Raw genomic sequence first — 13,300 nt, forward strand, 5'->3', positions numbered from 1 at the left:
TTTTTTTTTTACATCCTTCCTGGCTATGGACTGAGGTTCAGATGTTCAGTGTTCCCTTCTTTTTGCTCTCTCAGTATTCCCACTCCCCCAAATCATGTGCTCAAGCCCTAAACTCCTGTCCTCAGAGGACAATCAGACTGACACCTTTAGTGTTTGTGCTTGATTTTATGGCCTCGTGATCTTGTGCCCTTTGGGGTTCAAAGGTCACATCAGGCAGCAGGCAGGGAGGTTTTTGATGTAACCTCTGAACCCCAGAAAACAAAAGGACAGGGGCCCACAGAGACAATCCATCTAAAAATGGTCATATAAAGAATGCAACTCAATCAGCCCAGAGCATGCAAATTACCCAACATTTTTATGGAGCACCCTGCTAAATTCAAACTTCGAGTCAGAAGAAGGGACACAAACCCCATGATGCCAATACATAAATCAAAGCTTGAGAAAAGCAAAGAAATGAGTTTACAACCGATTCAGAATGGAAGGATTTGCAAGATGTGATTTATAAATTGTTTTCCTCCCCCACCCCCGCCTCGGTCCACACAGAAGCGCGTGCGCGCGCGCACACACACACACACACACACACACACACACACACTCTGGTCATTACAATGCAACTATCTGAAAATCAAGCATTTTCTTTTCTGAAGGTTTGCCCGGTGCTAAGCTGGACAAATGAGTGAGACCCGTCAAAGGCCAAGTGCTCTCTCCTCGGCCACTGGAACCATCCTCAGAAACAGGCTGAAAGTCAGTAGAGCAGGCAACTGAGAAGATGAGGCCTTGTCACATTCTGTAGAACAGATGTTGCCTCCTGTACTATACACACTGTCCTTCAACAGCCCTTAATACCTGCACACATGCCCCCGGGCAAAGGTCAGACTCATTTTTGAATTGCTGAAATATCCTCTTCACATGGTGAGGTGGTTAAGCAGGGGATACTCCTGGTTTCACGACTATTAAAGTTTTATTTCTCTAAAAAATAAATACCTAAGTGTGTGTATCTAGCTTGGCAGGTAAGATGCTGATCCTGGGAAAGAGATCTTTAGAACTTTGCCAAATAAGTCTGTATGAGCAAAAGTTGTGTTCAGATACCAGGCCTTGGGGAGAAAAGAAATAGATATGCCTTACCCTTTTACTTCTTTTTTTTTAAGTGTATATATTTATTTTGAGAGAGATGGAGACAGCGTAAGTAGGGGAGGGGCAGAGAGAGAGGTGAAAGAGAATCCCAAACACTCTGCACTGCCAGCATGGAACCCGATGTGGGGCTTGAACTCACGAAATCGTGAGATCATGACCTCAGCCGAAACCAAGAGCCGGTCGCTTAAGTAGCTGAGCCACCCAGGCGCCCCTTTTTCAATTAATTTTTATTTATTTTTGAGAGAAGAGAGCATGAGTGGGGGGAGGGCAGAGAGGGAGAGAGAGAATCCCAACCAGGCTCTGTGCCGTCTTCAAGGAGTCCAACGCGGGGCTCGATCCCATGAACCTTAAGATCATGACCTTGAGCCAGAGTCAAGAGTTGGACGCTTAACTGACTGAGCCACCCAGGTCCTCCTGTGCCCTACCCTTTTATTTTTATTATTTTTTAATAATAATTTATTGTCAAGTTGGCTAACGTACGATATGTATACTGTGCTCTTGGTTTTGGGGATAGATTCCCGTGATTCATCGCTTACATGCAACACCCATTGCTCATCCCAACAAGTGCCCTATGTGCCTTACCCTTTTAAATGAAGGCTTGTTTGCAAATAAAATACGTGTCCCTTCTACAGCAAATGTGAGAAAGTTGCAGGAGCCTCCAGATTCCTGTTCCAAATCTTTCATTTGGAAGAATTTCTCTCTGCTCTGTCTCATCCAGGCTCCTCCTTTTCTTTTAACTTTGCATTAGACTGTAATTTCCCTGGGAGGAATGAATATATTTTTAACTATAACTGAACAGTAGCACAACAGTGTTCGATGAAAATGTGTCCTAGGGGCACCTGGGTGGCTCAGTCGGTCAAGCGTCCGGCTCTTCATCTCGGCTCACATCGTGATCTTGTGGTTCATGGGATTGAGTGTCGAGTCAGGCTCTGCACTGGCAGCACAGAGCCTGCTTGGGGTTCTGTTTCTCCCTCTCTCTCTGCCCTTCCCCCATTTGTGCACACACACTCTCTCTCTGGACACAGGACTCTCTCCTCTGGACACAGGAGAACGGACTAAACCGCTGTTTCTCTAACCCTATTCTCCAACTCAGGGCTTCCACAAATTGTTTCCTTTCCAGGAGAAGTGAAATACAGCCCACCGAAACCATGTTCCCAGTGATAACTGAGCATTTTTAAATGTGCTGCAAAATTCTCCCGTGCTATTTTGGAAACCCAGCCCCAGGAGTACACATGAGCTACACTGAAGCTCAGAGTTCTCCTGGACAGCTTCTGCCGGACCAAGGGCTCGAGGCTGCTGTGGCTGAAAAGGCCAGGAGTCACTGTTAGATCACAGACACTCGGACACTTTATACATTCCTTAGGGGCCCACCAGAGGTCACAGGGCTAGTCAGGAACAGTCAGACTTGAAGCCTGGGTTCCTCCATTCTCAGCTCATAATAATGCTATGATAGCGAAGGATTCCTCCCACCCGGAATGTTTACTTCTTACATATCACGTTGGCTCTCTCCACAGAAATGTTACTCTCCTGGTCTTAGAGATGAGGAACCAGAGTCCTGAGAGGTTTGATTCCTTGCTGAGGTCTCATCCGGGGAACCAGGATTGGGTTCCAGGTTATACTGGATTCCAGGCCTGTGCTTGGAACACCCACCTCAGCCCTGAGACCCCATTTCCATGCTCTGACCATACGGTGCTGCCTCATAAGTGGGAGATGTGAAGCTAGCGGGTCCTAAGGAGTGTGGAGGAGTGCTTTCTGGGAAAGGCAAGAAGGGGGTGTGTAGGGGGTTTCATGGTGTCCCCCAGAAAGACATCAACGTGTCTTTCCGGCACCTGTGATATGAGCTATTTTGGGGAAAGAGTCTTTGCAGATATAATCAAGGATCTCAAGGTGATCCGGGTGAGCCCTAAATCCAACGACAAGTGTTCTTACAAGTGACAGAAGAGAAGACACAGGAGAAGTCTGCGTGAGGCCAAGGCAGAGATTGAAGTGACACAGAGACAAGCCAAGGAACACCTGGTGCCACCGGAAGCTGGAAAAGGCAAGGAAGGTTCTCCCCAGAGCCGGTGGAAGGAGCCTGGCCTTTCCGACACCTTGATTTTGGATTTCCAGCCTTCAGAACTGTGAGAGAATAAATTTCTGGGTTTTTGTTTTTGTTTTTTTTTAAGCCACCCTGTTGGTGGTACTTTGTCACAGCGGCCCCAGGAAGTGTGGACCCAGAGGGAGCCGCCCCCCACCCACCTGCCTACCGCACCAAAGTTCTTCCCATGAAGGCAGAGTCATTACTTAGGCTTCTGAGGCCCCAGCATTGGCTGCTGTCCACGTGACATCTCCTTCCAGGAAGCAGAAGAGCTAGAAGCGTCTGGTAGGTGAGCGCCAACCCCAGCCCAGGTGTCCTCAGGCTCTTTACCACTGTAAAGCTGCTAATAATGGGGTTTTGGACTATCTCTCCATGTGCCTTTTGCTTAACGGAACCCAGTTTCTTTCTCTTAGCAAGACGTCGCAACTGAACCCAGCCACCTTCCAGCCTGAGTCAAAAATCTTAGGTTTCCAAATTAGCCCAGGAGGGCGTGTGTTAGAGAAAGGGTCTGTGCTTCATTGAAGGTTTCCTTTAGACTCCCATCCCTCCCAAATATATGTGAAATGAACTAGATTTACAACACTTCCGCTGCCGGGCAAAATTTTAGGGACACGCCTACACGCAAAACATGGTCCGCGATGCGGATTGCCTGTTTGTTCCTGCCCAACGAGCGCAGGGCAGACGGCTGCACTTCCTGTGAGACAGCCCTGTGACAGAACGCACCACAGGCAGGGCGACACACGCTCCTGATTGCCACTGCTGGACTGAGTCATCCTTCCCTGTGCCTGTAAACCGGAAGGACCCTCCACCCCAAAGGAGGGCCGGTGAGAAAAAACAGCACCGTTTAGCCCTTGCGCTGTGCACTGTGGACCCGGAGGCTCATTTGAGTGTCACCCCTCAGACCTTATTCCAGTGATTTCCCTACCTTTTTCAGGTGCAACACAGGCCAGACCCTGCTCGGCTGGTACTGTTCTGGGCGGCCAGACGTGACGAGCCTGGGAGGTCAGGCCACCTCAGGCCACACCTGGCCACCCCAAGGGCTGATAGACCACTAAGCAGCCAGAACACCAAGAAACCTGCCTGAGCCCAAGAGTCACAAGGCTCTGCCTCACAAAGCTTATTTTTGTATGTATTTAATATTTAATAAGCCTAATTTTTTTAAAAAATGAGAGAGTTCCAAATCCTTAGAAGCAAATCTAAAGAATTTTGGAAATATTTGAAGACGCCTCCCAAGCAGGTAAACCAAGAGTAGAGGTTTTTAAAAAAAATAGAAGCTTATGCCAAGAGTTTTGATAAAATGAGATCACCGTAATAAAAAATTCTCTGGGATTCTGCTCCCACCTGTGAATCATACCAAGAATGAACCACCTCGCGGTGGACACCATAGTTTGGGGAATATATAAAAGCCCCATTTTCCTCCTCTCTCACAACCTTCAGGTGCACACACAGGCACACACACAATGAACCGAGAAAGGACGGAAAAGAGATCAGTAATGAGAGAGCCCACTAATGGATTGGCTTAAGTATAAAACAACATCCCATCACGGTTCTAGAAAATAATCAATCAAGCACTTAATTTTAAACATAAAAGTAAGCTTCCAGGAGACTGTTAATAGATAACCAAATAAATTAACAGTTGTAGGTGGGATTTGAAACCAGGTCAGATTTCCCTCTCCCCCAAGCTCCGAGCCCATGCATATAAAGGGTTTCCCCAGCTTGGCAGCTGATCTCACACTGTTTCAAAGAGAAATCTCCTTTTAGCCAATATCCCCTCTCAGCGGGCTGGTCACTTCAGGGAATTGTCCTTTGTGCGTCTTCCATAAATTTTATAACACCGCTACTTTAAAATATTGATGGGCAACTTGGCCTTGGCCCAGGCCCACAGTGGGTTAGTGTGGACATGAAAACCTTCAGGAGCACAGAAGCAGGAAGGAACACATCCCCCGCTGACCTTTCTTAAAGGGACAATTGTGTAAGTGCGGTGGTTACCTGAGCTGGAGGCCTGCCCGGCTTTGATGGATGGTTCTGCCCTCTAGGAGCCATCTCAGAGGCACACGGGGACAGGAGGGTGTGTGGGACGCACACAGGCGATGCTCAGGTACCTGCAGACCCATAAAGGGTAAGTGAAATCCACACATAAGCCCCCAAGTTGTTTTAACCTGAGACTCAAGTTTCTCTCAACATTCAAACTCTTTGCAAAGTTATTGATGAATAAGGATTGACAGCTTTATAGTCTGCTTCTTCTCCCTATACCCGTGACCTTCTCAGGGCAAGTGACCAAAAGTAAATGCAACAAGGAACATCAAAGGCAGGACTAGAGAATTGATCCCTGATTCCTGGAGGCTCTGTGATTGCCCTGAATTTCTAGGATGATATCCATTCTGCCATCACACTCTCTTCAAAATATCCCCCCGAAAAACAACACAGTAAAAGTCCACCTCCTAGAATAAAGTTACCACTGAGAGCAATAAAGCAATAGTCTGCTAATCAAATGAATAATACAATGATAGCTGTCATTTATTGGGCCTTACACACACACACACACACACACACACACACACACACACACACACACACACCGAGCACTGCACTGTATCAAATATGTTGTGCATGTGATCTCATTGAATCCTTTTTTTTTTTTTTTTAATCTGCAAAAATATCCTTTGATTCAGAAAATATACTGCTAGGAATTTTTCTCATGGAAGTAACAGAGGCTATGTCCAAAGACTTTGTCTACAAAGATGTTAATCATATTTAAGTAAGAAATTAAAATAGGGGCACCTGGGTGGCTCAGTTGGGTAATCGTCTGACTTCAGCTCAGGTCTTGATCTCATGGTTTGTGGGTTCGAGTCCCGCATCAGGCTCTGTTCTGACAGCTCAGAGCCTGGAGCCTGCTTCAGATTCTATGTCTCCCTCTCTCTCTGCCCGTATCCCACTCATGCTCTGCCTTTCTCTCTCTCTCTCAAAATAAATAAACATTGAAAATAATTTTTAAAACAGAAATTAAAATAAAAAGTTCTGGGGCATCTGGGTTGCTCAGTTGGTTGAACGCCTGATTCTGACTCTTGATTTCAGCTCAGGTCAATGATATCACAGTTCATGAGATCGAGCCCCATGTCAGGCTCTGCACTGACAGTGTGGGGCCCGCTTGAGATTCTCTCTCTGCCTCTTTCTCTCTCTGCCCCTCTCCCCCCTTCTCTAAAATTAAAAAAAAAATTAATAAGAAAAAGTTCCAATAATGAAGAGGTGGTAAAAAAAATTACAATATATCCATACAATATAATATTGTGTGGCCATTTAAAACTATGTTGTAAGGGGGCGCCTGGGTGGCGCAGTCGGTTAAGCATCCGACTTCAGCCAGGTCACGATCTCTCGCTCCGTGAGTTCGAGCCCCGCGTCGGGCTCTGGGCTGATGGCTCAGAGCCTGGAGCCTGTTTCCAATTCTGTGTCTCCCTCTCTCTCTGCCCCTCCCCCGTTCATGCTCTGTCTCTCTCTGTCCCAAAAATAAATAAATGTTGAAAAACAAAAAAATTAAAAAAAAAAATAAATAAATAAAAAATAAAACTATGTTGTAGGGATGCCTGGGTGGCTCAGTCAGTTTTAAGCCTCTGACTCTTGGTTTTGGCTCAGGTCATGATCTCACTGTTGGGGAGTTCAAGCCCCAAGATGAGCTCCATGCTGACAGCGTGGAACCTGCTTGGGATTCTCCCTCTCCCTGTCTCTCTGCCCCTCTCCTGCTCACTCTCTCTCTCTCTCTCTCTCTCTCTCAAAAATAAAAAAAAAAGAATTTAAAACTATGTTGTAAAAGATGTATTTACAAAGAAAATATGTCTAGGAGATAGTATTTGGTAAGCAATAGAAGAATAGGAACACTGTGAATATTTTTACAAATTTATGGTAGGTAATACATATATGTGCATAAAGTATGTGATGAAATTCATCAAAGTATGATTATCGGTGACTTTTTTTCTTCATTTTATTTCTCTTACTTTCTGATTTTTTATAATTTCTTAAAAAAATTTTTTTTTAATATGTATTGTTGAGAGAGAGACAAAGAGTGTGAGTGGGGGAGAGGCAGAGAGAGGGAGACACAGAATCCAAAGCAGACTCCAGGCTCTGAGCTGGAGCCCCCACATGGGGCTGGAATTCACAAACTGTGAGATCATGACCTGAGCTGAAGTTGGATGCTTAACCCTCTGAGCCACCCACCAGGTGCCGCCCCCCCCCAATTTTTTATAATTTCTAGTAAGAAAAATATTTTTTAGAGAAAGAGACAACAAGCAGGGAAGAGGGGCAGACAGGGAGTGGGGGGGAGGGGGAGACAGAGAGAATGAATGAATGAATGAATGAATGAATGAATGAATGGGAATCTTGGGCAGGGCTTAAGCAGGACTCCATCCCAGGAGCCTGGAATCAAGGAACCTGAGCCGAAATCAAGAGTTAGAACCTCAACCGACTGAGCCAACCAGGCACCCCAAGAAAATTATTTTTTTTAATTATGGCCTGGTACTATGCCCAAATATTCATAGATGTTAATAAGCTTAATAATAGCCCACTACACATACAAAGCCCTCTCTAGTCTATGATGTAGATCTGCCACATCGTCTCAGCTGACCCTCAGGGCAACATTCTCAGGTAGTCAGAGATGTTTTGGAATTCCGGAGATTTTGAAACACATACACAAAAATGAAAGAGAAAGGTACCAAGAAGCCAGGGCCCATCCTCAGCTCTCGGGCAGGCAGCACCCAGGCCTGTGTGGAGCCTGTGCTGGCTGCCCCTGGCCACGGCCCACAGGCCCTTCCCTCCGAGCCCCCGCGACCACTGAGGGGAGCCCTGTGAGATCGGCTGCATCCGGGGCTCTCAAAGCCATCCGCCGCCTACCTCCTTGGGTCCCCCTCAACCACCACCCGCTGACCCCCAGGACTCAGGTTCTCCAGGATTCCGCTCTGCTCAGGGCAGGAAGGGAGGGGGCGGGGCAACATTCCAGAACACCCGCGAAGCAAAATCTCTGACCCGGATGAGAGCAGTGCCACGGAGCTGGCTCCTACTCGCTTAGGAAAGCCAGTCGTTGGCGTCTCTTCCCGTGCCTGCCATCAGTGACATCACACAGGTAGCCCGGGATCTGCGGTGGTGGGAGTATTTACACTACCGGAAGCGGCAAACAGTGTAAATCAGGGCTTTTTTGTTTGTCCACGCAGAGAGCCAGGAGTTGCACCGTCACCAGCCCAGCACTGCAGGCTCTCAGAAGTAGAAATGCACGCACTGCAGTCAAGTCCAGCTCCCCAGACCCCTGCTTTAAACACGATCACACCTGCTTCCACCAAAGCAGGACGTGAACGCTCTTTTGAAATGGTGACGCATTATTCAGAGAACCGGTTCCATATTCACAACGCCTTGCCAATCTGCCTCCTCCCCACTCACCTTGCGGCCACTTAAGTTTGCTGTGGCTCCTTCAAAGTCCAAGCAAGGCCATCTAGCGCACTTTTATTTCTAAACTTCACGGTTGAAACCAGCAGAGTGGCCAGCTCCCGGAGAGGGCGCCGGGTCTGGCTCCTGGGTCCTGGTCCTTGAGACTTCCCTCGGGGCGGCCCTCTGAGGGACCCGGCGGCTTGTCGGCCACGGCTCTGTCTCCAGATCCCCGGGCCCCCTCCGCTGCGTGAACAATGTCTGCTCTTTCTGCGCTTGTGGACAACCCGGCTGGAAGTGAGGCCTGGGCAGGAGACCCCTCAGTCCAGATGGTGCTAAGGCGGACAGAAGTAACAGGCAGGGACATTCCCTGGCTCAGGTCGTTAGTCGGGGGGGGGGGGGGGGGGGGAGGGGGGGGGGATCCATTTAAATCTCTTTGAGAAGTGGCCGCAACCGAGCCGCCACAGGCCCTCGGAACGCTACGTCACGTTGCGCAGCCGCAGTCAGGCGTGCGCGCGTGTTCTCGAGCGAGTCCGGAAGGGAAGGCGTTCCTTACTGCGGTCTAGCGCCACCACGGCCCATCCGCGTACTTGGCCTTGAGGGGGATACGGGAGGGATGAGGAGGAAAACCTTGAAGCTCTCCCTAGCTCCAGAGGATCAAGGGATTGCGGCAAAGGTTCACACGGGGCCGGGAACAAAAGAAAGCATCTCAGAAGCACAGAAGGGTGAAGTGGCTGCAGGTTGTCTCTATTCCGGTCAAGTTCTGAGGCACAGGAAGAGGTTAGAATTCACCGCTTGCCGCAGTTTTCTCTCTTCTGCCACAGGCTTGACATAAGAAAGACACCAATGAAAGAAAAATCCTTGTCTGCAGAGCCCAGCCCTAAGACCACTTTCCTTCAGGAAAAAGCGGACCCATGAGGATCTGATGGTCATCCTGGGGCGAGGCCACCGGGCGGCTGTCGGGGGGGCCAGCTCTGCACAGGGCGCGCCACCTCGTTGTCTGTGGCCGTCACGGACATCATGAGGCTCGGGCTCCCCGAGGAATGGACGTGAAGCAACGAGCAAGCACCCTCACTAAACAGGAGCAGGCGCTCAGGGAGCTGCTGCCGATCTTAAGGAAGATCCTCTTCCCCGAACGAGTGCCAGCTGCGGCGTGGGGTCCTCACTCGAGACCATTCTCTGGGGCCCAGTGAGGCGAGAGGCAGAACGAAGGCCTCCTCGTTAGGCCCCATCCCGGCCTCTGGCCGGAACTGATCGGGAGAGTCACACGTGCACGGTTCAGGGGTTTTGTGAGTACGACAGGCTCATGGGGGTTTTGCTGGAGAGGATTGGAATCCTACTAAAAAGATTGAAATACCTACTCACCACGGGGTGGCCTCCACTCTGAATAGACAGTGATGGAGAGACTTCCCTCCATATGTAGTGAATCTGAAGAACAACCCCAGTATGCAGTCCACATGTACCATTTCCAGGATTCCAGAAAATTCCCCCTTAGGCACCAGTGTGGTAAACAGTCCCCAACCAGCTCTCGGAAAAAAACAACCGATGCATCTGTGTGTGGAGTGTGTGTTTATTGTACATTTTACCAGTATAAAAGAAGACACACTTTACACAAATAATAATCAAATACACAATACTCTTTAAACTCCATATAGCCAATTGATCCTCAAAGAAATCCTTTGTTGATTTTTACCAAGCTCTTGCATCTGTAGCCAGTCTATGGTTGCAATGGGTCAACACGTATAGTTCTGACATGAATGTTGATTTTTTTTTAATGAGTAATACAAATGTCAAACAACTCCTCTGGGTGTCGAAACTTCACTTGGATACATTGGATAATAGTTTTCAAATAATGGAAGCCTATTTCAGGTCTTTGTGCTATTTGCAATGTAAAGGCTATAGATGACAACTTATATCGGCATTATTAATATTTTTTCCATCACTTTCTTAAGTCTAGATAATCAACAAAACAATGAGTCAAGTCCCAACGTACAGTATTTGCTGATTTCTACAGTGTAAATAGCCCTATCACAGCCAAGGGCAAGCTGCCATGATGTCACCGAACGGACTTGGAAAGAGAGGCACAGTAACACATCATTCTGTGGTATTTCCAACCTACAGGCACAATAAACGTAAGTCACTGCTACAACAAAGATAAGAAAATGTAGTAAGATAATTGAGAAGTGATGAATTTTGAGTATTTGTTACTTTCCTTTTTGACAGAATTTATTCTCAGCGTAAAATCTATTATTCCTTAAAATGTCGAGAAAGTAAAGCTTTGACCAGAAGGAGGAAAGTGGGCCTGTGTGCTCCCATCTCAGGAACAGGAGGCCGAGTGTATGCTGGGAACGTCAGAGTGACAGCTATCAAGAGACCAGAAACAGGACCCGATTCCTGCCCCAGGGCTTATAACAAAGGCTCCAACCAGGCTTTTTTCCAAAAATGTTTTTAATTCTGACATCCATCTTAATGGCTTACGGTAGCCTAATTTAGCCAGTAGTTTGTTATACTAAAAATGGAAGCTAATGATTTCAGCTAAAAACAACTAAGTCAGTGCCATCAAAGTGTATTGTAAGAAACTGATTATCACAGGCTGCATTTGTTGTCCCTTCCTTCTCCCCACAGAAAGGCTTAATAAGATTCCCACAGCAAGAGCAAAAGGCTTACTTCCTCCCCTGGGACCCACAGTTATGAATGTGTTCTCTAGAGGGCATCTACCCCCCCACCCCCGGCCACCCCGCCAAGAGCTCTTCAAAGACTCATCTCATGCAGGGAGCAGTGGTCCCACTAAAGAGTATCACCTGCTACTACAGGTCATATTAGTGTCGTTCGGCAAATATTGATGACATCACCCTATTTCTCTTCAGTACCCACCAGTACTCAGCTCGGGGCGATATAGCTCAGCACACTTTATCCTTTCCAAAATACTAGATTTTGAAAAGAGGCACAACTTTTAAGAAAGAGCAGATAATAGTCATACCACTTAACTGTCCATCTGGAAGAAATCCAGCCCAAAAAAGAAGGGGGGCACGCCTGGGTGGTTCACTTGATTAAGCGTCTGACTCTTGATTTCGGCTCAGGTCATGATCTCACAGTCATGAAATCAAGCCCCGAGTTGGGCTCTGCCCTGGATCTGGAGGCTTCTTAAAATTCTCTCTCTCCTTCTCCCTCTGCCCCTCTCCTCCACTCACTCACACACATGCTCGCTCCCTCTCTCAAAAAAAAAAAAGAAAAATGTTTTCAGGTGCCACTGAAACCTGAATTAACCAGGAATTCTGATTAGGTAAGCACATTCAACACAATTATGACATGATTACCTATTTTAACTGGCAACAATTCAAACATAATGCAGATTTCTTGATTCAGATTCAATCCATTTGCTGTATATACTCTGAAACCTCATGATGCTAGTTTCCATAAAATGAAATGTGTCACAAAAAGCCACCTGGACTGGGAAATTACTGAAGGGACTTGTTACAAAGGGATCTCCGTTATTAGGCAATTAGGACAAAACTCCTGAGAATATTTACAAAGCCTTCCTGGGGCATGACCTTGATGAAATGTCTTTAATTTTATAATTTTTGGAAATAATGAAAGGAACGGTTAGCTTTTGTCTTCCTCTGAGGATTCTCCATTTTGCTATTGAGACTGCTAAACTGAATGATTTTAATTCAGGGCACTAGTTTTATTAGCAGCTTAGAATTTTCTTTTCCAGCTTGTGACATCTCAACAAATTTCCTAGTTCCATCTAGTGTTGGGAGGCATGTTCCTGTGCCATCTTCAGGATTCTGACGGAAGGGGTTTCTCAGGCTAGGTTAAGAGCTTAGAGACAAGGTACTAAAACAGATGCGTTCCGTGGCCCCTGGCTTATGCACCTGCACCAGCACATGCGCACACTTCCTTTGAGGTCTGTCTATGGCCGCCATCTTTAATTGACGCCCTCCGGCTGTAGCTATACAAGCTGGCCCCTTCTCCCAGGCCCACCCACCCCCAGAATGGAGGCCTGAACGCAGCAGAGTTCTAGGACTGAGACCCATGTTCCTATATTTTGGGACCAGTGCAAGTCTTACCGCTGCCCCTACTCACTGGTGTGGGCTCACCCTCATGGCTTAATAACATTTTATTATTTTATTTATTTATTTTGAGAAAGCCAGAGACGGCGTGAGCGGGGGTGCAGAGAGAAAGGGAGAGAGAGAATCCCAAGCAGGCTCTGCACTGTCAGCGCAGAGACCAACAGCGGGGCGGGGGGGGGGGGGGGGGGGGGGGGGGATGGGTAATTCAAACCCACAAACTGTGAAATCATAACCTGAGCTGAAACCAAGAGTTGGAGGCTTAACTGATTGAGCCACCCAGGTGCCCCATTTAATAATGTATGTTAGATAAACACACCGGCGTCTGACTGAGCAAACAACCTCTCTTACATACCTTAGAGTCTCTTGGATTAAATACCCAATTTATGAGAACAGATAGCCGAGGGGGGGGGGGGGAATGCAACATTTTATTCCAGGGAACTCATCCCACCAAATTAATGTATCAAAAAGAAATAAAGAGAAGAAAAAACTATTTTCTTTCTTTTTTTTTTGAAAACACCTATTTTCAAGATCAGCTGAACATGTAAATGACCTAATATGACTTTAGAATGGTGGATACAATGCATCTTCTGACAGGCTTAATTTGGGCGAC

Source organism: Puma concolor, chromosome D3, assembly GCF_028749965.1.
Source record: "Puma concolor isolate L17-30 chromosome D3, mPumCon1.1.hap2, whole genome shotgun sequence".
NCBI classification, from domain to species: Eukaryota; Metazoa; Chordata; class Mammalia; order Carnivora; family Felidae; genus Puma; species Puma concolor.